This window comes from Myxine glutinosa, chromosome 1 (assembly GCF_964187855.1).
Source record: "Myxine glutinosa chromosome 1, kmMyxGlut1.1, whole genome shotgun sequence".
In the NCBI taxonomy this organism is placed as follows: domain Eukaryota; kingdom Metazoa; phylum Chordata; class Myxini; order Myxiniformes; family Myxinidae; genus Myxine; species Myxine glutinosa.
Window position 1 is genome coordinate 445,923,008 of NC_136261.1, and position 26,162 is coordinate 445,949,169.

At 43.8% G+C, this 26,162-nt stretch overlaps 1 protein-coding gene and 1 long non-coding RNA gene across 2 annotated transcripts in view; one reads left to right on the plus strand and one right to left on the minus strand.

The window, feature by feature from the left end:
* LOC137418556 (E3 ubiquitin/ISG15 ligase TRIM25-like) overlaps nucleotides 1-26,162 on the minus strand; it is a 1,139,870-nt gene that overhangs the window by 340,864 nt on the left and 772,844 nt on the right. The window lies entirely within an intron of this gene.
* Nucleotides 1-26,162, plus strand: part of LOC144889696 (uncharacterized) — a 122,221-nt gene that overhangs the window by 75,050 nt on the left and 21,009 nt on the right. The window contains exon 2 of the long non-coding RNA XR_013622009.1: nucleotides 15,627-15,715. This is a non-coding gene — a long non-coding RNA (uncharacterized LOC144889696). The remainder of the gene's footprint in view (nucleotides 1-15,626; nucleotides 15,716-26,162) is intronic.

Consider the following 26,162-nt stretch of genomic DNA (forward strand, 5'->3'; position numbering starts at 1 on the left):
CTGATACATAAATGGCAGGAAAAAGACTACAAGAGAATTATAATTTTTGTATTCAGGGATACCTACAAGAAAAGGTGCTCGGTATTACATACCTTATGATATGGAGCATATACATGGAAATTTTGTATTTAAAAACTGGCCTTATACTGATATTGTTAAACCCACAAATAGAGACTTGTTTAAAATATTAAATAAAAATGAACTTCTCAAAGTTATGAAATATAAAACTCTTTTAGAAATCGTCAACAAATGTTATTGGTATCCTATTATGAGAAAAATAATTATAGATACAAGAATATCTCAAAATCCAGATGAGTATATGTATAATATTCTTTGGGGCTCAAACTCAAGGGTAGCAAGGGATGAGGAAGGAGTTGAAGAAGAGAAGGAGGAAAGAGAGAAGGAGGAGAAGGAGGAAAGGGAGAAAAAGGAGAAGGAGGAGAGGGAGAAAAAGGAGAAGGAGGAGAGGGAGGAAAGGGAGAAAAGGAGAAGGAGGAGAGGGAGAAAAAGGAGAAGGAGGAAAGGGAGAAAAATGAGAAGGAGGAAAGAGAGAAAAAGGAGAGGGAGGAAAGGGAGAAAAGAGAGAAGGAAGAGAGGGAGGAAAGGGAGAAAAGAGAGAAGGAGGAGAGGGAGCAAAGAGAGAGGGAGGAAAAATATAAAAAGATGGAAATCAGTGAGATTCGTAAAAGATTGAGTGTATTACAGCAAATAAATCAATCTCAATGCACCAAAGAGGAAAATAAAGAAATAACGACTCTTACTAAGATAATGATTTAAAAAATGGTTGAGATGAGTCCAGCGAGGAGATTTACATGAAGAAGACAAAGATTATGTGGTTGATGATGTTGGTGTTATTGACTTTAGTTAGTTTTATTTGTAAATAAATGGAGGAGAGAGTGAAGGCATTCCTTAGGATTCTTTATGTTTTAAAAATAAAGATTGAAATGTATATGTTAAAAACCAAAAAGGTTTTGATACTCTGTCAGAATTTTTCTGATAAATAAATGAGTTATTGTCTCAAATGTAAAAAGAAAACTAAATCTAAAAATATCTCTTTTGTTAAAGCTAAAAATAATAGAGTTTATCAAAAAGGAATATGTCAAGTGTGTGGCTCTAAAAAGTGCCAATTCATCTCTCCTAAAAGTGGAGGAGACATACAAAAGTTTCTGTCAGGAAGTAAATTTACAACAACTGGAATTCCAGGGGAATTACACCTTCCAGGGTATTCTTTCTGTGGTCCAGGAACAAACTTGGATAAAAGATTAGATGAGGCTGACAATCCTAAACCTTGGTCGAAACCTATAAATAGGGTTGATGAAGTGTGTATGAAGCATGATATTGCTTATGGGAATACCACTATATTGGATGAAAAACATGAAGTAGACAGAGAAATGTTGTATAATTTGTCTTTGATACGAAATCCTACGTTGAGAGAGAAAGTTGATCGGTTTATTGTGAAAAAAATGATAAGTGCTAAATTGAAACTTGGTCTTGGTTATTCCCCAAAAAACTATTAAACTCCAATGATGTCATCAAGACTGAGGAGCTTTTGTCTAATGAATTACATAAACCTATAATCACAAAGTTTAAAAGAAGGAAAGTTTATTCTAAATACACCGACCACATATGGTCCGCTGATTTAATCGAACTAAATAATGATAAGGGATACAGGTATGCTTTAACCGTTATTGATTTGAGGAGTAGATTTGCCTGGGTTGTTCCTTTGAAAAACAAAAGGGGTAATACTCTTATGTTAGCTTTCAGTGGAATATTTAATAAAAGTAAAAGAAAACCAAAGAAGTTATGGACTGACGAGGGAACAGAGTTCTATAACAAAATATTTATGAAATTTCTTAAGGGGGAGGATATTAAATTATACAGCATCTTCAATGAAGGAAAGGCAGTTGTTCTTGAGCGTTTTAATCGCACTTTGAAAGAGAAACTATATTAAAAAATTCACACAACTCGGTTCTCAAAAATGGGTTTATTTAATCCAGAATATTGTAGATAATTACAATAATACAGTTCATTCATCAACAAAATCAAAACCATCGGAAACATTTACAAAATTAGAATATGAAAAGGAGATTAATTTGAAAAAGCCCAAGTTCAAAGTTGGTGATATTGTAAGAATATATAGATGGAAAAGCCATTTTGAGAAAGGTTATACAAAGAGATGGACTAATGAATTATTGAAAATTGTTGATGTAATGGATACAGTCCCTTGGACTTACAAATTATATTATATTAATGGGGAAGAAATCTTGGGTTCATTTTACTCACAAGAATTATAAAAAACACAAGTAAGCAGATAATACCCTTGAAAATAATAAATAAATAAATAAAATGTAATGGGGATACGTTCTTGAGATCTGTGAACCCCAAACACAGAATCCCTCAACTTTTCAGTTGGGGCTTAACTTTTGTGTGCGTGTACAATGGGGATACGTTCTTGAGATCTGTGAACCCCAAACACAGAATCCCTCAACTTTTCAGTTGGGGCTTAACTTTTGTGTGTACAATGGGGATACGTTCTTGAGATCTGTGAACCCCAAACACAGAATCCCTCAACTTTTCAGTTGGGGCTTAACTTTTGTGTGTGTGTATGTGTGAGTGAGTCATAATAATATACAAACCCTAACCCAACCCCATCCCTAACCCAACCCCATCCCTAACCCAACCCCATCCCTAACCCAACCCCATCCCTAACCCAACCCCATCCCTAACCCAACCCTAACCCAACCCCATCCCTAACCCAACCCCATCCCTAACCCAACCCCATCCCTAACCCAACCCACCCCCAACCCAACCCCATCCCTAACCCAACCCATCCCTAACCCTCACATTCAAAATCCCAACCCTAACCCAACCCCATCCCTAACCCAACCCCAACCCTAACCCTCACATTCAAAATTCCACCCTAACCCAACCCCATCCCTAACCCAACCTCATCCCTAACCCTCACATTCAAAATCCCACCCTAACCCTAACATAATCTTTTTTCTTCTCCTTTTTAAAAAATTCGTATTTCTTTTTTTTCTTCTTCTTTTTTTAAATACGTATTTCATTTTTATATTTTTTTCTCTTCCTCCAATTCTGTCTTTCAAGGCTTTCAAGTTTGAAGAAGTAGAAATGGGAAGAAAGAATTTTCCAGCATTTTCTTCCTCGAACTTTCTTGATATTGCTTAAATCAAGCGTCATTAAACAAAGAACATTGTTCATTGTTTCATCATCTCGCGAGATCTTGGCGACGGCGGCAGGGATTTTCGAAGCTCCACACGGTCTCCACGTTTTTCGAAGTTAAGTCTGTTCACAATTGTATTTTGTCGAAACTGTATTTATCTTTCGGTGTGTGAAGTTATTGTGTGCAACTTTGGTTGTTTCTCGGTGTTTATCTTTCATAAATTGATCGTCTGTTTGCCGTGTCGTGAGCAAGGCCTTTGCCGCGTCGCGAACGATTTGAAATCGAAGTTAAGTGATTGTTCCCATTTGTATTTTCGTTAAAACTGTATTTATTTATGGTGTTGTACGTATATTGTGTCCCGACGAAGATTTTTCGGTGCAAATCTTTCATACCTGTATTGAAAATCGTGTTAATTCGTGTCGTGTCTTGAGGCCTTGTACAGTGTGCACTGTACAACCTTGAGGCTTTGTTTTTCTCAGCGGTCCGTCGTTTGTGATCCAATAACTTTCGTTCTCTGTATTCCCAGTCTTTTCACCCATAGCCTACTTCCTTGTGTAAATCTCAACTCAAAAAAAACAAAACAAAACAAAAAACAACAACACATTTCCTTCTCTGTTCTCATTCGTTTATTCATTCTTATTCGTTCGTTCGTTCTTCGACCACGTGTTTCTCCCCCATTTCCCCAGATAGTTTTCACTCATTAACCTTCAATGTTTACACTTTCCCCTCAAGTTATGTATTCCGTCATATTTTATAACACCTTTTTCTTCTTCTTCTTTAAAAGGCTGCTTTCGACTTGCTCAACAAATCAATTCATCCCAAAAAAAATATCCATCTCCTATAGTGCCTTTTTTCTACATTCCCTAAACTCTCCTGCACTCCATCCTCCATCCAGCGTCCTTAAACGTATTTTTAACTCGAAGGTCACAAGAAACTCATTTTGCAATAAATGTTCGTTTCCAATAAATCGTACACTTTCAAAAATCCAATCTCACCCCTCCCCTCCAAATCTTCCCCATAACCCCTCCCCTCCAAATCTTCCCCATCACCCCTCCCCTCCAAATCTTCCCCATCACCCATCCCTTTCAAATCTCCCCCCTTGCCCCCTCCCTCCTAAACTACCCCCTCACCCCTCCCCGCCAAGACGCCCCCTCGCCCCTCCCCTCCTAGACTCCTGCCTCACCCCTCCCCTCCAAATCTCCCCCATATCCCATCCCTTTCAAATCCCTCCCCTTGTCCCTTCCCTCCCAAACTCCCCCCTCACCCCTCCCCTTCAAATCTCCCCACCCTCATTGCTTCTCAACTTCCCCCCTCTCACTCCCCCTCCTCAAAGCGTCCTCCCCACTTCTTCCCCCTTCAAACTCTCACCTCCATCTCCTCCAACCTTCTGCCTCGCTCTTCCCCCTCCTCAAATAACACCTCATTGTGGCTCACCCAATCACCATCAAACCTTTTGTCCGCCCCATCCTTCCCTTTCTCCGAGCTATTCTGAAATCTCTGACACACCTTCAACAGCTCTCCCTACCTCTTCCACCTCTTCCACATCTTACCCTACCCCTCCTCCCCCCTGTTCTGTATCTGATGCTCCCCCTTCCTCTTCATTAACGGTATGGACCTCAAACATCCGGGGCCTTCGTTCAAACTTAACTGATCTCTCCATACAGGTTGCTTCTGTCAAACCAGACGTGATCTGCTTAACAGAAACTTTCCTCCTTTATGATGTCTCTGATTCCATAGTATCTCTCCCGGGCTACTCCCTCCTCCGGTATGATAGACCTGAGCCTCGTCCTGGAGGCGGGGTTGCTATCTTTATCAAAAACTCTCTTCCTCACTCGCCCTGCACTGCACTCTCTCCACCTCACCCCCAGGAATACCTCTGGCTACGGCTTCCCCTTCGCTCCCACCTCTTGTTCATATGTGTGTTGTACCGTCCACCAAACAGTGATGACTCCATCTACATCTCACTGTCTGATGATATGGACCAACTTCTACCTACTCATCCCAACTCTCTCTTCCTCATATGTGGTGATTTCAACTGTCATCATGCCAGTTGGCTGGGTGTGGGTACCTCTCTCACCAGCCATGGCTCCTCAGCAAAGGACTTCTGCGACTCACTGGGACTGACACAATCTGTCAATTTCCCGACCCGGATCTCAGTCAACGGAACATCTTCTCTTCTGGACTTGGTTATGACTAACTTCCCTGAAAATGTCTGCTGCTCTTCTTCTGCTCCGATCGGATCATCTGATCATGTCCTTGTTAAAGTGGACATCTCTCTGACCATCCTCAGGGAGCCTGCTCAGCGTCGACGAGTCTGGCATTTCACTCAGGCCAACTGGCACGGTCTTCAAGCAGCCATCAATCATCTGGACTGGTCTCCCATCTCTACCACCTCTGACATCAACTCATCCTGGGAATTCTTCCAAAGTAAATTGCTCTCTCTCATGCACAGATTTATCCCATCTCGTCTTCAGTTGTCATACCCTTCCTCCCGTCCATGGTACACGGAATCTTGTGGTGAGGCTGTTGCCCAGAAACAACTTGCCTTCGTCTCCTGGAAAGCAAATCCAACGGTAGGAAATCTCATTTCCTTTCACAAAGCCCGAAACAAGTGTGTGTCCACCCTCAGGAGAGCCAGGAAACAATATCTCTCTGTTCTCAAGACCAAACTCTCTTATCTGTCTCCCTCTTCCAAATCCTGGTGCCATCTGGTCAAATCCGTTTCTGGTGTTTGTTCCCCCTCCATCCCCTCCCTTACCTCAAACGGCTACACAGCTGACTCCGCACGTGAAAAAGCTGAATGCCTCAACTCTGTGTTTGCCTCTAAATCTTGTGTCCCAAACCCATCCCTCTCTGTACCCACCATACCCAGTCGTACCCTGCTGCTCCTGGACTCCGTGTCCTTTCCTCCTGACAAGGTGGAAAAGTTTCTGTCAACCCGCGACTCTGATTCTGCAAATGGACCCGACGGCATCAGCCCACGGGTCCTAAAATCCTGCTCTGCTGCTCTATCTCACCCTCTCTCTGTTCTCTTCACCCTCTCTTTTGCTCAAGGTCAACTGCCATCTGCTTGGAAATCAGCCAACATCACCGCTTTGCACAAAAAAGGTGCAAAAACAGATCCTAGCAACTACAGACCAATCAGCATTCTCCCAATTATCAGCAAAGTCATGGAATCCATCATTGCTTCGGATATGAAATCTTTCCTCTTCTCCAATGGCTTGATCTCTGATCATCAATTTGGTTTCAGACCAGGTCACTCTACTCTGGACATGCTGCTTCTGCTGTCTCAACAATGGATGGAGGTCCTCAATGCCAAACAGGAAATTAGAGCTGTCTCCCTCGACATATCACGTGCCTTCGACACGGTCTGGCACCCCGCTCTGCTCACCAAACTCTCCTCCTTTGATATCCATGGAAATCTCCACGCATGGCTGGCGGACTTCCTCTCTAGTCGTCGTCAACGTGTGGCCCTGAATGGGTTTCTCTCATCTCCCCTTCCTGTTCAGGCTGGAGTTCCCCAAGGCAGTGTTCTGGGCCCCGTGTTTTTTCTGGTCTTCATCAATGATCTCTCTGACTCTCTCGAAAATCCTCTCTATCTCTTTGCTGATGACTCCACTCTCTGCCGCTCCAATTCCTCTTCCCTCAGATCGGCAGTCTGCTGCCTCCTCACTCTCTGAAGACCTGCACAAAATCACAGACTGGTCAAACAAGTGGAACATGTCTTTCAATCCTGACAAATCTCACACTCTTACTATGTCTCTCCGAAAAGATCGACTGGACAACCCTCCCATCTACTTTCTCAACAATCCTCTCCAAGAAGTTCTGTCGCTCAAGATTTTGGGTCTCACTATCTGCCATGATCTTTCTTGGGAAAACCACATTTCCAAGCTGGCCTCCAAAGCCAGTTGCCGACTGGGCATCCTCCGTCGTGCGAAGTCCTTCCTCGGCACACCTGAGCTCCTCACCACATACAAGGCTTTCATCCACAGCTCAATGGAATACTGTTCTCCCCTATGGGCCGGTGCTCCTGCCTCACACCTAGCTCGGCTTCACGCTGTTGAAACCAAAGCTTTCAGAATTATTGGAATCTCCCGCGATGAAGCTATCTCTGAGGGCCTTTCACTCACTCACCGCAGGCAGGTAGGTGGTCTTTCTGTCTTCTACCGACTCCTCTCCGGCCTTGCACCCCCAGCTCTCTCTGTGCTCTGTCCCCCAAATATTCCTACAGGTCGCACAAGATCTGCCAGCAACCCTCTGATGGTTAAACTGCCGAAATCTCGGCTCTCTGCTCACCTTCACTCTTTCATTCCTCTTTTCTCCCGCCTCTGGAACACACTCCCTCACTCCCTTCAATCCCACTCCTCCCTCCAGGTCTTTAAAACAGCTGTTCACCACCATCTCTTATCTTCCCCCATCCATAACCTTGATCTTTTCTACCCCCGCTAATTCACCCCAGATCCACCTTGTTTGAAATTCCAACTTCTTTCCTGGAAGTCCTGGCAGTGTGCATATGTTTTATACCTCTCCCACCGCCCCCTTCCCACGCCCCCCCCCCCCCAAAGCCCTCGCCCTCTCTCAGATCTCTCGATGTCTCCATGTCTCTCGGTCCCTGCTCTCAAATGTTGTGTTTGTGTCCTTCCCCCTCTCTCCCCATCTTGTCTACCGCTCCCTATGTTATATGTTTTATGTGTCGGTTTGTCTTTCTGTGTGAATAATGTTCACTCTTTCACGAGCCTCGATCTTGTAAAATTGCTTTAGAATAAAAATTGCTAATAAAAAATTGCTTTAGAATCCAAAGAGTCTCCAAGATGGACCCCACAGGTAGAGTCTCCAAAATAAAACCAACTTTCCAAGTTCCCAAGGTATAACCACATTCCTGTTGAGCCTCCAAGATAGGTATCACATACCGAGTCATCAAAACAAAACTCCCATTCCGAGTCTCCAAAAATATAACCATCTTTCCAAGTCTCCAAGGTAGAACCACAATTTTCAGAAATATTGGGGGTTTCCGTGATAAGTCTCACATAGTATAACTGCAGACCATCAGGGAGAACTCTCCTTGCCCAATTTTTTAGGGTTTCTATGATGTGTCTCACATAGTATAACTGCGGACCATCAGGGAGAATTCCCGTTTCCCAATGTTTTAGGGTTTCTATGATGTGTCTCACATAGGATAACTGCGGACCATCAGGGAGAACTCTCCTTGCCCAATTTTTTAGGGTTTCTATGATGTGTCTCACATAGTATAACTGCGGACCATCAGGGAGAATTCCCGTTTCCCAATATTTTTAGGGTTTCTATGATGTGTCTCACATAGTATAACTGCGGACCATCAGGGAGATCTCTCCTTTCCCAATTTTCAGAAATTTGTGGGTCTTCAATGTATGACTTGTATTCTGGCTCATCAAGGTAGAACTTGTTCAGTGGGTTTTGTTTTGATAACTCACAATAAGTATCATCATGGTAAAACTCTTGTTCAGGATTTTGTGGATCTCCAAGGTATAACTCTTTGGCTGGGTCATCAAGGTAGAACTCGTTCTGTGGGTCTTGGTTGTTCAAAAGATCTTCAAACAAAAAAATAACTTTATCCCAAGTTGTGTTAAAAGTAGATTTTCATTTCGTATCTGATACAATTTCCTGTGGGAGAAAATAACAATGTATTAATTTAATACAATATTTTTATTTGTATAAATCAAGCTCTATGAATATTAAAATAAACTTTGTTAACTCTTACACGAGCCTCACGTTAAAAAAAAAAAAAAAAAAAAAATTAAATAAATAAATAAGCAAATAAACAAACTTACCTCCATTGATAAGAGGTTCGAGTCCAGTTCATCAATCTGAAGGTTGAGCGCTACACAGGTAGTAGGACTCCAAGGGATACCAAAATTATCCCAATCCATGTCAGCACTGTAGTCCATTCTCAAGTGAAGCAGAAAGCGTGTTTGAAAAAGCCTGTGTGGTCGGTGCCTTTTATAAGGACTGGGTGTGTCATTTCCTGTGGAAATTCCCTGGGCATGTCTTAACTGGAAATGATGTGATGGAAATTCCCTGAAAATGATGTAATGTCTTAACTGAAAATGATACAATGGCAGAGTTTATAAAGTGGGTGGGACTTAACAAAGTGGGTGGGGCTTAGCAAAAGTGGGCGGGGCTTAGTAAAAAGTAGGCGTGGCTTAACAAAAAGTGGGTGGGGCTTACCAAAAAGTGGGCGGTGCTTAACAAAAAGTGGGCAGAGCCAACCAAAAAGTGTGTGGCACAGGAGGTGCTCAGACAAGAACATTGAGGGAGGTTTATCATTTTATCTTAGCTCAGTTAAAATATCTTGATAAAGAACCAAACTCAAACATCTTCTTTGTTAATGTATTAGATGGTGATGGAAGTGGTAGGAGAATTAAATTATTTCCCACACATAAACAAATATTTGTAGGATCATTGTTTCAGTGGTCTACTAAACAACAATGATCATTGATAGTAAGAGTAAAAGGCCCATAAGACCAAGGGGGGAAGGAATAGAGCTGTTAAGGGGAAATGAAGAAAAGTGATGGTGAAAGGAAAATTTACATGTAAGTGAATGGAGATTTGGGGCTGTCCCAGGAACAACATTTATGATCTACTAGGGTCTTTTGTGTTTTTGTTGTCTTTTGGATATGAAAGGGTCTTAATGTCTTTGGGGGTATTTTGGGTTTTCAGCGACTTGTCGATCTTTTAAGTCCTATGGGTCATTTGGGTATTTTGGGTCTTCAGGGTCTTTTGGGTCTTCCGGGTATTTTTTGGTGTTTGGGGTACATTGTGTCTTCAGAGACTTTTGGGTCTTTGGGACCTTTTGTGTCTTTGGGGTCCATTAGGTCTTCAGGGTCTTTGGTACATTTTTTCGGGTGTTTGGGGTCCATTTGGTCTTCAGGGTCTTTTCAGTCTTTTGGGTCTTCAGGGTCTATTGGGTCTTTAACAGTCTCCAGGGTGTTTTGGATCTTTTGGGTATTTTGGGTCTTCGGGGTATTTTCGGTGTTTGGGGTCCATTGAGTCTTTTGGGTCTTCGGGGTACACACACATACACACACACACACACACACACACACACACACACACACACACACACACACACACACACACACACACACACACACACACACACTGTGTTTTTTATGGTAGATATTAACATCGATCACGTGGTACGAGCAAAGGCAGCACTATAATACAATGACATGGACACGTGTTGGCAGAGCAGGTAACCATGTTATACACTGTATATTAACATCGATCACGTGGCACTTGCGAAGGAAGCACTATAATGTAATGACATGGATTCGTGTTGGCAGAGCAGGTAACCATGATGTTCTGCACTGTATATTAACATCGATCACGTGGTACGAGCAAACGTAGCCCAATAATACAAGACCCAGAAGATCCCAAGGACACAGAATTTGGTCTGTCATACCGGAGGAGGGAGTAACCAGGAAGAGATATTAAGGAATCAGAGACATCTTGAAGGAGGAAAGTTTCTGTTAAGCAGATCAAGTCTGGATTGTCAGAAGCAACCTGTATGGAGAGATCAGTCAGGTTTGAGTGAAGGCCCCGGATGTTTGAGGTCCATACCTTAATGAGGAGAGAGGGGGAGAATCGGGTGCAGGACAGGGGAGGGGAGGTGTAGGGACAGATGAAGGATGAGAGGGGGAGGTAGGAAGAGCAGTTGATAGTGTGTCAGAGATTACAGAAGAGTTACAAGAAAGGGAGGGATGAGGAGGATGAAAGGTTTGATGGTGATGGGATGAGGCACAGTGAGGGGTTGTTTGAGGGGGGGGGGGGGCAGAGGAAAGTAGAAGGTTGGGGGAGGTGGAGGTATGAGATAGAAGGGAGACGAAGTGGGGAGGAGGCAGCTTTGAGAAGGAGGTGGGAGGAGGGAGAATTTGGGAGGGATGGTTTTGGGGGAGATTTGAAGAGGAGGGGTTGGGGGGAGTTTTGAATGGGAGGGGCAAGGGGGAGTTTAGGAAGGGAAGGGCAAGGGGGGAGTTTAGGAGGGGAGGGCAAGGGGGGAGTTTAGGAGGGGAGGGGCAAGGGGGGAGTTTCGGAGGGGAGGGGCAAGGGGCGATATTTGGAGGGGAGTGGCAAGGGGGGAATTTCGGAAGGGAGAGGAAAAGGGGTAGTTTCGGAGGGGAAGAGCAAGGGGGGAGATTTGGAGGGGAGGGGCAAGGGGGGAGATTTGGAGTGGAGGGGTAAGGGGGGAGTTTAGAAAGTGGATGATTAATGAAAAATGAAAATTTATAACAAATTGGGTTTGTTGTGATTTTCAAGTTAGCGATCCGTTTAAGAACGATGGAGGAGGGGTGGAATGAATGAGGATTTAGAGCATGTTGTGAGAAATAATTTTAAGAGATTGAATATTTTTTTGAAATGGAATGAGTTGAAGAGGAAATTGAAAGGAGCCTTTTATATAGGAAGAAAAACAGCGTGTTGTTATAAACCACTGAATAAAACACTGAAGGGGAAAGTTTAAACATATTTAAACAGAACCGTGAAGAACAATGTTATATTCACAAAAATACCAACGGGAAGAGGGCCTTGATGGACAACCATGAGTCACTTACACAGGGCAAAAGGTGGAAGGCAAGGGGATAAGGGGGCAGGGCGGGACAGCGCACATGGACAGAGGCCCACGATGGGACAAAAGCACATGAGGAGAAAGGGAAATAAAAGTTGTTTTTTTTGTTTGTTTTGGGGGGGGGGGGGGGGGTTACAACGGTAGACAAAGAGTAGATGTTCGGTGAAGTTTGGGGGAGAAGGGAAAATAAAAAACCTAGCAAAAACAGCGAAGGAAGGAACAAACCTCGAAGGGGGAAGCCTGAGGCTGCAAGGCCTCACACGCATCGCGGCAAACAGAAACGATTTATGATAAACGCCGAGAAACTTCCAAGGGGCACACTATATATAGGTTGACACACCGAAAGATAAATACAGTTTCGACAAAATACAATTGTGAACAATGACAACTTTGAAAACGTGGAGACTGTCTGGAGCTTCGAAAATCCGTGACGTCATCTCCAAGATCTCGTCTTCAGGGTCTTTGGTATATTTTGGGTCTTTGGGGTCCATTTGGTCTTCAGGGTCTTTTCAGTCTTTTGGGTCTTCAGGGTCTATTGGGTCTTTGACAGTCTCCAGGGTGTTTTGGGTATTTTGGGTCTTTGGGGTATTTTGGGTGTTTGGGGTCCATTGAGACTTTTGGGTCTTCAGAGTCCTTGGGGGTTTCTGAGTCCTTGGGGTCTTTTGGGTCCTCTGTCATTTGGGTATTTTGGGATGGTGGTATAGAGCGGCCTTGGGGTCTTCTGTGTCCTTGGGGTCTTCTGGGTCTTCATGTTCTTTCGTGTCATTAACAGTCGACAGGGTATTTTGGGTGTTTGGGGTCCATTGGGTCTTCGAGGTCTGTTGGGTCCTCAGAGTCTTTTCTGTCTTTTAACCGGTTGACACACAGTCATGACGAAAGATTTCCCCTTAAACCCCCTCCCTCCCCCCCGCCCCCTCCCAACCCTGCACTCAAATCCCTCCGAAAGCACGACTCAAAGCCTTTAAAACCTAGCCTTTTCAAGGGACACACACACACACACACACACACACACACACACACACACACACACACACACACACACACACACACACACACACACACACAACAAAACAAACAAAACCCAACAAACGTGACGTGACGTGACGGTCGTTGTTTTGTAGCCCAACAAAACAACTACCCGGACTCGTGTTGGCAGAGCAGGTAACCATGTTATACACTGTGTATTAACATCGATCATGTGGCACGAGAGAAGGTAGCCATATAATACAATGACACAGACTCGTGTTGGCAGAGCAGATCAACATGATGTTATACACTGTGTACTAACATCGATCACGTGGCACGAGCGAAGGAAGCACAAGAGTGCAATGACACGGACCCGTGTTGGCAGAGCAGGTAACCATGTTATACACTGTGTATTAACATCGATCACGTGGTTCGAACAAAGTTGGCCATATAATGCAATGACACAGACTCGTGTTGGCAGAGCAGATCAACATGATGTTATACACTGTGTATTAACGTCGATCACGTGGTACGAACAAAGTTAGCACTATAATACAATGACACAGACTCGTGTTGGCAGAGCAGATCAACATGATGTTATACACTGTGTATTAACATCGATCACGTGGTACGAACAAAGTTAGCCATATAATACAATGACCCGGACTTGTGTTGGCAGAGCAGATTAACATGATGTTATACACTGTGTATTAACATCGATCACGTGGTACGAACAAAGGTAGCACTATAATACAATGACACGGACTCGTGTTGGCAGAGCAGATTAACATGATGTTATACACTGTGTATTAACATCGATCACGTGGTACGAACAAAGTTGGCCATATAATGCAATGACACAGACTCGTGTTGGCAGAGCAGATCAACATGATGTTATACACTGTGTATTAACATCGATCACGTGGTACGAACAAAGTTAGCACTATAATACAATGACACAGACCCGTGTTGGCAGAGCAGGTAACCATGTTATACACTGTGTATTAACATCGATCACGTGGTACGAACAAAGTTAGCCATATAATACAATGACCCGGACTTGTGTTGGCAGAGCAGATTAACATGATGTTATACACTGTGTATTAACATCGATCACGTGGTACGAACAAAGGTAGCACTATAATACAATGACACGGACTCGTGTTGGCAGAGCAGATTAACATGATGTTATACACTGTGTATTAACATCGATCACGTGGTACGAACAAAGTTAGCCATATAATACAATGACACGGACTCGTGTTGGCAGAGCAGATTAACATGATGTTATACACTGTGTATTAACATCGATCACGTGGTACGAACAAAGTTAGCCATATAATACAATGACACAGACTCGTGTTGGCAGAGCAGATTAACATGATGTTATACACTGTGTATTAACATCGCTCACGTGGTACGAACAAAAGTATCACTATAATACAATGACACGGACTCGTGTTGGCAGAGCAGATTAACATGATGTTATACACTGTGTATTAACATCATCGTTATATGCTCTGACATCTTTGTCAATACCCAGTAAAACATCAGGGAAAAACGTTTTTAAAAATCGATTAATCACGTGACACTGCTTTCTTTCCTCGAGATGGATCATTCCCTTCACGCTGTGTTTATCACCACTCACAAGGTGATGTGTTTTGTGGGTAAAGTGAGACCCACCCTCGGTCTCATCTTGAAACATTGTGGACGACGATCGGCTTCGCGTTATCTCTCGTCTCTCCTGATCTCGAGTTGGTGCATTGATTGCATGACGTCATTGAATTTGGGGGCCCTGCGCACGTGACCATTATGCACGTGCGTTAACCGTTAATCCGCCATTGCGGACATGGCCGCGCTCACTCGCACGTGGTTCAATCCTAACCCGGAAGCAGTCCCGGCTTCCTCTTTATCTTCGTTTTTATTTTCGCACTGTAATGTGGCGGCTTACAAATTGCTGACGTCACAAACAATCTTCTTGCAAAGAGGAAGCAGAACGATGGGCTTAACCAGGAAGTATTTAATAATGTTGAAGAACTTCCGGGTGATCTTGCAAACCTCGTGCTGCAATTGTGACAAAGAGGGCATTGGATCTGAACTGAAGAGGTTTGTTGGAGATTCTCATTTTATTATTTATACTGAGAAAGATCTGTAAAACGTTTATTTGAAGATAAAATAATTTTCTGTTCGTTGATGACGGGAATGAAGATAAGTTAAACGAGTTTTTATTAAATTGATGTTGAGGTGTTTGATTGGTCATTTAATGAGGTGTTTTTCACTCGTTTTGTTTTATTCGCTGCATTGTTTTACACGACGTTATCACTAAACTTCATACAACGATGGTTAAACCTTATTCTTCCTTTTAACTATAAACCAGGCAGAAAGTTTTTAAAGTTAACTTGTATATCCAATGTGACCTCTAAATGAGGAGGTGTTATAAAGGTTGTAGAGGATGGATGGATGGATGAGGGATCTATGTTAATGTAGCGATCTATGTATGGAAAAAGAATGTCCCATCTGCCACATCCAAAACGAAAGTTGGACTATCCGCTCTTAAAAAGTCGTTTTGACCGGAGATTCTCAACCGGGGGGTGGGGGGGGGGGTCGCGGGTCGCGACCATCAGTAGGGACGGAAGGTGCAACCTCGTGGTCCGCGGACATCATACCCACCTGAGAAGGCAGGTGATTAGTTTACCTCACGAGTATTTGTAAAATTGACCTCTCAAAAAAAAGAAGTTATATTAATGTTATTGTATTAATTTGTGATTGGAATGATGCTGTTTGAAATGAAAATATAGAGATCGAGTTGAAAGGTGAATTAGGAAATGACGTAAGGGTTTCCATCCGTGACAATCGTGGATTCGGTGTTTGCAGTTTCACCGTTGGCCGTATCAAACGTTGGCCGTTTGGTTGATCAAAGGTGTATGGAGAAAGTCTCAGGCATCTTGTGTTCACATGAAAAGGTAAGCTGCTGTATTTTACTTTTACTGTATTTTATTTTGACAAACGTGGACCATGAATTGAAAAGAAAAACCGATTATGCTGGCGAATCTTCAGGAGTTGCTAAAAGGAGGTGAAATGCATTGTCAGAAAATACGACCCCAGATATATCAAGTTTTGATTTACAGTGGAAGGGGATTCAATCAGAGCGAGCAATCAAGTTCCTGCTACCTTTCACCACCACATACCTGTGTGAGTCAGGGTTTTCACGTGTGACAGGCACAAAATCAAAGACAAGCAATAAACTGAAAGCAACTTTGCTAACGTCACAAACTATCTTCTTTGTGAGTACTCTGTCGGCCTCTCACCCATCTCACCTCAGATTGATCTGATTGGTTCTCAGAAGCAAACCAAGTATCTCACTAATGTAAGCATCATCTGTATTTAAGGCTTAAATGTTTATTTTAGGCCAACACATCACCTTCAAACTGGTATAGCATCCATGTGCTACTCGGGTATTTAAAGACAGATATTTTTGGTCACAGATACATGGAATTAGAGTGGCCAATCCAGATTACACCCTTATTTTTGGCTCATCAGGATAACGTACTGGCAAATCATTTGTTTTTGACCATGCTTCACAGCTCAAAGGTTAGTGTGGCTGTCTCTTCTGTATACTGTCAGTGTAAATGTGGTGATAAAGCTTGATACGTTTTCCGTTTAGCTGGATACGTGAACAAATTGGATAAGATAATAACTCGCAAAACATTCCAAACTGAGTAAAGAAAATAACATGTATAACTTTTCTGTGATTAACATAAGCATGGTATCCTTGGCATGTCATCGCTGAAATGGAGAGCTTCTTGGAATGGCGCAAATCCCAAGGCCTGAGAGCAGAAAGCCCAAGCAGTGATCAATAATCTCGGAGTTGAGGATCAGATGGTTATTTCAGCTTCTACTGTGTCGGATCCATTGTGGACTGAGCTCCTCTCTCTCTCGCCAGAGAAATTACAATTTGCGATGTATGCTGACTTCTGTAAATTTATGAATTATTTTTCGAAGCCACAAAATATCCAGATTGCATGTTCTTCTCTATTGGGAAATATTTTCGTCACCTTAAACTTGGAGAATGTTATTCGGGAACTTTCCAGTTCCTCTGAAAAGATTTTTGGATCTCAAAATGTGCAGAAGGCAACGTTTCTGGTTTCTGTGGAATCGGGCTCAGTGATTCTTGCTGTCTCCAATGTCAGGATGATGGATTAACACCCAAGTCTGGAACGTGACGTATTCTTTAAATACAACATTGCATGTCAAGAAGTAACCTTTAGGTTCTGTGATTGATTTTTTTTTTTTAAATCTCTGCCACCAAAGGTGGATGCAGGTTGTTTTCACTCCTGTCTGTTTGTCTGTGAGCAGGATATCTGAAAACATTATGGATGGATTCTGACCAAACTTGTTGGACAGGTTGCGTGTGTGACGAGGACGTATTGGTTAAATTTTGGTGAAGATAGGGATGCGTGTCCCATAATCAGCCCATCTGCCGCACAAGGGAGACGTGTGTTTGGTTGTTTTTTGTCCCCATATGCCGGTTTCAGAAGTTGGAATGGAGGCGTCCCAGTCTCGAAGTATCTACCTCTATTTCGGTAATAGTGTGAGAACCAACTTCACTAAAGTGGCTAATATTGTGAATTTCATTCATGCATCTGTGTACATTTATACCATAAACCCATGTATTTGTCTAGAGGGGACCATTGGGGACTAGAAACGCCCAGTTGTCATTATCTGAAGGTTTACACATTCGAGTTGAGATCATATTCATGGGGCTCATCATGTAAGTGATTCGCGATATTTCTTAATTTGTTAAATTTTACATCGTCACGAATATTTACTCAATATATACACAAATGGTATACACAAATACACACAATACATAAGATAAGATATACACAAATGGTAACAAATTGTCGATGATCAAGCCCCTATGCATATATAACCCATATATATGGTCACAATGCTTTGTTTTCTGTTCTCATTAGGATAATTAGGTTGTACCTGAACCAGGGATTACTTCATTGTTTTCCATGATTGCTTTTGGATAACGTTTACATGAGTTGTCTGGAATTGGGATATTGAGACTTTTGCAGATGGGTTCGTGGACTGCTCCACATTCCTTCTTTTTTTTGGGTGTCACCCAAACAGCATTTTTGTCCATCGGTTGTTTTCTCGTATAGTTGTGGTCTTTCCCCAAATGGTGCAATCTTATATCCACTATTTTGTTTGCCAGCTCTTATTCCAGTCTTCGCTGGTCCTCATCATCCTTATACTCCATACTCCTTCTCTCCTTCACCCCCTTGTGCCTTCCGTCCTTCTGTTTGTTATTGTTATGTGCTCCTCCCCAAACCCCGGTCACGGTGTACCTCCGAGCCCCGAGACGAGTCACGGCAGAAAGATGTGTTATTCTGTGTGTCAAAGATCAATGGTGAAACCACACAAATTGTTATCAACAAACAAGTATTGTATTAAGGTCACACAAGGATAACAGCACAAAAACAATAGTAATCAATTGTACAACCAATATATAATTCCTATGATGGTGCCATCAGTTTCGTACAATATAACTGAAACATGGTGGTGGGATGATGAAGTTGGAAAGAGGATTAACGAGAAGAGGCAGAAGTTCAAGGAGTGGCAGAAGGCGAAGGGTATGGGAGCAGAAAAAGCAGAGCATGAAAGTTATAAGGCAGCCAAGAAGGCTGCAAAGAAAGAGGTAGCAAAGGCGCAGGAGACGTGGAGGAAAATGTTCGGAGAACGCTTGGATTCGGAAGAGGGTCAGAGCGGTATTCAGGATTGCAAAGCAGATAGCGAAAGAGAGGTGTGATGTAATGGGGGTGAGTTGCTTGAAGGATGAAGTGGGACAAATCGTTGTGGACCCAGATGGAATTAAAGGAAGATGGAAAAGATATATGGAAATGCTGTTGAACACAGAGAATGAATGGGATGGCAACATAGAGAGTAACCCAGTTTTAGGACCGGCAGAGAAGATAACTGAGAAGGAAGTTGAGGGAGCGATAAAAGCAATGAAGAGTAGAAAAGCGGGAGGGCCGACGGGAGTTGTGGGAGATATGTTGAAGGCAGCAGGAAGTTGGGGTGTGAAGAGAATGACAGATATCTGTAATCTGGTGGTGAAAGAAGGCCGCATTCCAGTGGATTGGGAACTGAGTACCCTTGTCCCTCTATACAAGGGGAAAGGTGACCCTCTGGAGTGTGGCTCATACCGAGCGATAAATTTATTGGAGCATGGAATGAAGGTATTGGAAAGGGTGTTGTAGAGGAGGATAAGGAAGAAGGTGAAGATCGACGAAATGCAGTTTGGATTTATGCCAGGAAGAGGAACGACAGACGCGCTCTTTATTGTGAGGCAGTTGCAGGAGAAGTACATGGAGAAGAGGAAGAAGTTGTTTCTTGGGTTTGTTGATCTGGAGAAAGCATTCGATCGGGTTCCACGCGAAGTATTGACATGGGCATTGAGGAAGTTAGAAGTGGAGGAATGGTTGATCAGAGTTGCTATGGCAATGTACAAAAGAGCGCGCACAGCTGTAAGGACGAAGGACGGGAACAGTGGTGAGTATGAGGCGAAGGTGGGAGTGAATCAGGGGTCGGTACTAAGTCCACTACTATTTGTAGCTGTGTTGGAGGTGCTGGCTCAGAACGTAAAGGAGGGTTTACCGTGGGAGTTGTTGTATGCAGATGATCTGGAGTTGTTTGCGGAAAGTATGGATGGATTGAGGGAAAAGATGAACAAGTGGAAGGAAAGTATGGAGACAAAAGGTCTGAGGGTGAATATAGGAAAGACGAAGGTGATGGCAAGTGGTAAAGCATGTGGTGAGGTGGAAAGAACTGGGAAGTGGCCATGTGCTGTGTGCAGAAAGGGTGTCGGAGTGAACTCCATTCAATGTACAATGTGCGCTGAGTGGGTTCATCAAAAATGTAGTGGTCTGAGAGGGTCTTTAACCAGTGTGGCAGCTACATTCAAATGGAGGTGTGCACAGAGGGAGCTGCAGATGGAGGAAATGTTAAGTTGGATCTTGGAGACGGCGTGAAGCTCGAAGGTGGGAAAACATTTTGCTATCTCGGAGACATGCTGAATGGAGAAGGTGGATCAGACTCGGCAACGGTTGCTGGAGTGAGATGTGCATGGAAGAAGTTTCGGGAACTGAGTGGCATGCTGATGAGGAGGGGAGTGTCGTTGAAGCTGAAGGGAAAGGTGTATGCTGCATGTGTGAGAAGTGTTATGATTTATGGGAGCGAGACATGGGTCATGAATGTAGAGCAGCAACGAAGGCTGGAAAGGGTGGAAATGTGAATGGTTCGGTGGATGTGCGGAGTGTCGCTGAGAGAGAGAGGAAGACAAATGATGAATTGTGAAAGATGATGGGAATAGAGCCTGTGATTGATGCTGTGAAGAGGAACAGGTTGAGATGGTTTGGTCATGTGTTGATGAAGGATGAAAGTGACTGGTTGAGAAGAGTGATGGAAATGAATGTAGAAGGAAGTAGAGGACGGGGAAGACCGAGAAAGACTTGGCTAAAGACGGTGGAAGAAGACATGCGGGCAAGGGGGTCAACAAGGAGAGATGCAGAAAATAGGGCAAAATGGAGAAGATTGTCATGGGGACCGCAAGGCTAACCCCCGCTCTTGCAGGGAAAATGGCCTTAAAATGCATGTTGTTGTTGTTGTTGTTGTTGTTGTTGTTGTTGTTGTATAACTCGCTGTGCTCCAAGTGAGTAAAAAGAACATTCCCAATGTCTCTATCCCAGCATCAAGCCAAAGTCAAACAAAGCTCCAGTGATCGTCAGAACGATGTCTTATCGAGACCAGAATCCCGTTCGGTTGACAGTCACACTGCCATAGATGGGCAAAGGTGTCCTCAAGAGGCGACTGAGAAATGACACCTTCGGGTATGGATGTTCAACGGCTCCCCACACAGCGAACCGCAAATTCCCACTGGAAATCCACGTCACACATGCAAACCATGCTAACGTCTGGTTGCGTTGAAATGGTTGGAGCGAGGTGGAAAACCTGGAGCGATGCAAAATCCGGCGCGAGGCGAAGCAGCCACCACCGAAGCAACGGCATGCCAATGATTCTCTTCGGAATCGACCGCAAAACCTGTCAAGCAGGTTTATCTGTCACAGCGATAACAACTCTGTCGCAGGAATCCCTTTCCCAGGAAACCCAAAGTTCACTCGTGACCCCGTTCGCCAGCGTTTGCTCAAAACGTCAACGCAGTTCGGCTTCTTCCACCTTACTCGCTCCGCCTCCTTTTCCTCTTCTTCCTCTTCTTCTGGTTCCCGATCCGGTTTCCGGTTTCTTTTTAAAACACTAACTTTTTTTACCTTTTGAAAACAGGTATCTCTATTTCACTTAAACGATAACAATAATAGTACAACAACCACAACAACATGCATTTTAAGGCCATTTTCCCCGCAAGAGCGGGGGTTAGCCAAACATAATACAATTACAATATTACAATACAATATACATTACAATATATATACATTACAATATATATACATTACAATATATATACATATTGCAATATACATTGTAATACAAATTACAATATGTACAATTACAATGTACAATAATAGTACATGCAACCAAAAATGTTTACAGTGGATGAGAACCACAACAACGGAAGTTACGAATCCGTAACACTTCCCCACCACGCCCCCCTCAAGAAAGAAAGTTTGAACATAGTGAAAACTTTCTTCGCATGCAAAAACTCTTTTAACAAACAAAAGTAAAACTCACACCCAAATGATCAATTCACGTGAGCAACAATAATTAATATTCCCCAAAATAAAGTAACAAAACTTCCAAACAACCTACAGGAATTTCCAAAGTTAGTTCACTCTGGATAAAGCATCAGCACTATATTATCAATATTACAAAAGCTGACCATGACAATGAAATAAAATATATATATATATTTGTGATAAAAAATCCAAAGCAAAGCAAATCTATAGCACTTTTTGAAGGAGGCCGAGCTGAGAGCCAGGTTTAATGGTGGTTGGGTGGTGAGGCCTGGAAGTATTCCACTGCATGGATGCATTTAGGGACGGGGAGTTCACAGGTTAATCCGTGTAGGAATCTTGGCTTGGCTGCTCCTGAGCACTCGGTGCTTCCAACTCTTCTCTTGATCATAAGAATCATAATCGCGGTTGTAGCGTCGGGTGCTGTAATCACGTAAGTAGCGGTCCCCATCTCAGCTACCACCGTAATAGTCATCCCGTCGAGAGTTGCCAAAACGGCGCTGCTGCTGCTGCTGGGAGCCTCAGTAGTAATCACGACTGCGGCCACCACCAAAACTACTACTCCCACCCCGGGAGCCATAGCCACCCCTGAAACTACCTCCACGTGTTCCTCCTCTGCAGCCCACTCGATGCCCATGGCCTGCCTTCTCTACCGTTATGGTCCGATCATCCAAATCCTTGCCATTCAAATCCTTTTCTGCATCTTTGGCGTCCTCTGTCTTTTCAAATGTTACAAAGCCAAACCCTCTCGACTTTTGCCTCTCCGTCTCATCAGCAGCACTTCCAAGAGTGGTCCATATTTGCCAAAGATAGAGTCCAGGACATCTTCACTTGTGTCAAAGTTCAGTCCACCTACAAAGAGCTTGCCAACATTGCCTCCATGCATGACTTGTGTGTGCTGACACTTAGTTTCAGGATACTCGACAAGAAGTGCCTGTGGAAAGCGTGACGTCAGTACCTCCTCCTTCTCCTCAGAGCGTCCCCCACCCACAGCATGAGTCACGGCACAGGATGGAAAGATACCCGGAATCTCCTGCTCCAACTGTGCGGTGCTACTTTCCATACTAGGCTTCTCAACCAACATTGGACGACCAGAAACTCGACCACCGGCCAAATCATTCCCGACAACAAAAGAGACTCCCTCCACAGGAAGAGTGGCTTGTAAACCTACGGTGACCGGTCCTGACACCAACTCGGACTCTAAATGGATGACATGAAGAGGAGCTGTAACATAGCCACCAACCCCCTGTAAAAGAACAATAACACCAGTTGCCATCTTCTCTGACAATGGCAAAATGCCTTCAAGCATCAAAGGTTGATGTGCTCCTGTGTCCCTCAATACCCTAACAGGTCTCTGGTTAGTTAAGTCCCCATCCAGTGACACAAACCCCTCTGAAATAAAAGGTTTGTAACCCTCTTGGACAAGGTCGTTCTGTGATGCCGTAACTTTGGCATTGGAACCTTCACAAGGCACTGTCCTCCAAGGACGATTTCTCACATTGGCCAATGCATTCGGAGTTGCACGAGTTTGACTCAGCTCCTGATTTTTCCTTTTCAGGGCGTAACATTGGGACATCAAATGCCCAGGTTTCTTGCAAAAAGCGCAAGTCGGCCTGGAGGAAAAACTCATGGTCTGTCTTGGGCCCCCCGGAAGATAGGTATGTCTTGGAACTGCAGTCTTCTGATCCCTAAACATCACGGTATCAGATTTGTCCGCATAGTCCTCTCTAGGCCGCCTCCATGAAAATTTGTTCTCCAAACCTGATTTTCCATAACTCCTCTGGCTAACTCGAGGCGGGAAGTTAGGTTTGTGGAACCCCATCCTGTGTATCAAGGCATAGTCATCTGCCACGGTTGCTGCCTCATACAACTCTGGTACTTTCTTGTCATGCAGATGTACTTTAATGTCCACATGGACACACTGTTTGAATTCCTCCACCAAGATCAATTGTCGTAATCAGTTGAAGTCTTTCCCAATCTCCTTCTGGTCACACCACCTATCAAACATGGTTTCCTTCATTCTGGCAAACTCCACATGGGTCTCACTCTCCCTCTTCCTGGCATTCCTGAATTTTTGCCGGTAAGCTTCAGGGACCAATTCATAGGCTTTGAGAATGGTTTTCTTCACTATCTCATAATCTGCACATTGGTCAATCGGTAAAGTCAACAGATATCTTGAGCTTTACCCACCAGAACACTTTGCACTAACATAGTCCAGGACCCCACAGGCCATTTTAGCATTTTGGAGCCACCATCTCAACGTGTAAAAAGAACTTGGCAACCTTTTCATTGAAGGGTGGAACCAGCCTCACATGCCTACCGACATCCCAAGAGTTCTCACTAGTTGTCGAACTAGCCGGCATGGATACTACTTCTCTTGGTTCTCGCAGTAATTCCAGCTCCTTGAGTTTAAGTTCCTTCTGATACTCCATGTCACGTTCCTTTAACTCCCTTTCGGCTCTCCTTTCCTCTGCTCTTTCCTCTGCTCTTTCCACTGCTCTTCTCTCCTCGAGTTCTCGTTCCTGTTCTGCTCTTGCCTTTTCAGCTCTCCTTTCTTCTGCTCTTTCCTCTGCTGCTCTTTCCTCGAGTTCTCGTTCATGTTCTGCTCTTTCCTTTGCTCTTCTTTCCTCGGCATTTCCATTCCAACTCTTTTAACCTTTCCTGGCTCTGCAGTTGCATCTCCATTTTCCGGAGCTCCACATTTCCTTTTTCCTCGGGTAACCAATCCAAGGCTACCTCTTCCCATGTTCCTTACCCCACTAGAGACTCTACCAGTCTACCACCATGGTCTGAATCTCTGCTTTCTTCATACTAACTCGGACTTCAAAGTTAAAATATTTGGCCAATATCATGAGTTCCGATCTTTTTAATGCCTGGAACTGTGCCTCATTAGTGGACGCCGCAAACTTTTCTGTCAAACACCATGGTGACTATCAGTTAGCACCTGTTAACCTTCACACAAAAAATTTCAAATTTTTTGAAAAATTTGGGAATGTTAGAAAAATTACAAATTTGGGAATGTTAGGGAATTCTATCCCGGACGAGGCCCCCAATTTCTGTTACGTGCTCCTCCCCAAACCCCGGTCACTGTGTACCGCCCTGCCCCGAGAGGAGTCACGGCAGAAAGATGTGTTATTCTGTGTCTCAAAGATCAATGGTGAAACCAACCAGGTTACTCGCTCTGCCTCCGTTTCCTCTTCTTCCTCTTCTTCCTCTTCTTCCGGTTCCCAATCTGGTTTCCGGTTTCTTTTTAAAACACTAACTTTTTTTTTACCTTTTGAAAACAGGTATCTCTATTTCACTTAAATGATAATAGTAGTACATGCAACCAAAAATGTTTACAGTGGATGACAACCACAACAACGGAAGTGATGAATCCGTAACAGTTATCATCCGCCGTTTCCATTTTTATCCCATTCAATTTGTGTTAGTTAGGGTTGTCACACGGTCCGTGGTTGCAAGTTGGTTCCGTTTCTCTTCCCCATTATGGTGGTTATTTCTCCTCTACCTCTCTCACCACGCCTTCGCCGCGATGTCCCCAGTGATGCTCCTCATTCCAAACCATTGCTTCATCGTGCATTCCCTCCCCCATGCCATTGTGGCCACTTTTCCACCTCTCCTCTGTCCATCTCTGGTGACCATGTGGCTCCCATCCTCCTCATTTCTTGTGCTTGTCTTCTGCCCTTCACCAAACCTATTTTATTTTTATTTTCGGAGTTATGTGCCGTTCACTCAACTTTTTCAATTTTTTTGGATGGCACCATCCCTGCTCTGGTGGTCAATCTGGTATTCCTCAGCTGGACCATTAATGTAGTTCCTCTGCTGGCCATTCCCCACTATTGATGTCTTGAATAGACATTACCTTAGTAAATGGACTCCTTCTCCTCCTTGCTCTGAAGTTCCTTTTCTTGAATTTAGTTTTTGAGATGGGTAACAGCCAAAGAGCCTTTTGGCTTGGTGCAAATCTCTATCCAATTGTGAGTTGGTGTTTCTTCCCACTGGAGGAGGTGCAGGCTTCATTCTTTGGAGTGAGCTATGTGCCGCCACATCAACTAATACCACATGGTGGTCTGTGTCCCGTAATTTGTTTTATTTTCCCTCATCACCAACACCATTTCATTTGTCGAAGGCTCTTACCTTCCCCCGGAACTTTGCCCACCCTCCTTCAACCCATCAGAAGTAGTTTCTCACCTCGGGGATCCCTGAGCTGGCGAATCGACGTTACGTTCAGAGATTGTTTCTCCCTATAATGTTCGCAGCACACAATCAACCGCAAGGCCTTGTTTGGGTTCGCAGACTTCCATGCCCATTGTATTTGTCAGTGAAGTGCTTTTCCCTGCCTTTCTGAGCATTTCCTTCCCAGCAAGGTCGTCCTCATGTCCTCTCGAGATGGGAACAGTCTCTGAGCATTATCTCTGGTGGAAGCAGGCCTTCAATCCACATTTGCCTCCTGTTGGGCTTCATTTCCGCTCCTTGATTATTCTCTGTCCCACTCAAATTACCAGCCACATCGTCCTCAACTCTCACATCGGCGCCCAGGAAACCACAAAGTTCTCCAGAGACACGAACCACCTCTGATTGGGTCTGCAATCTACATTCACGTCGTATTGAGCTTCATCTCCACTGCTTAAATACTCCAGTAGAGTACCGGCAG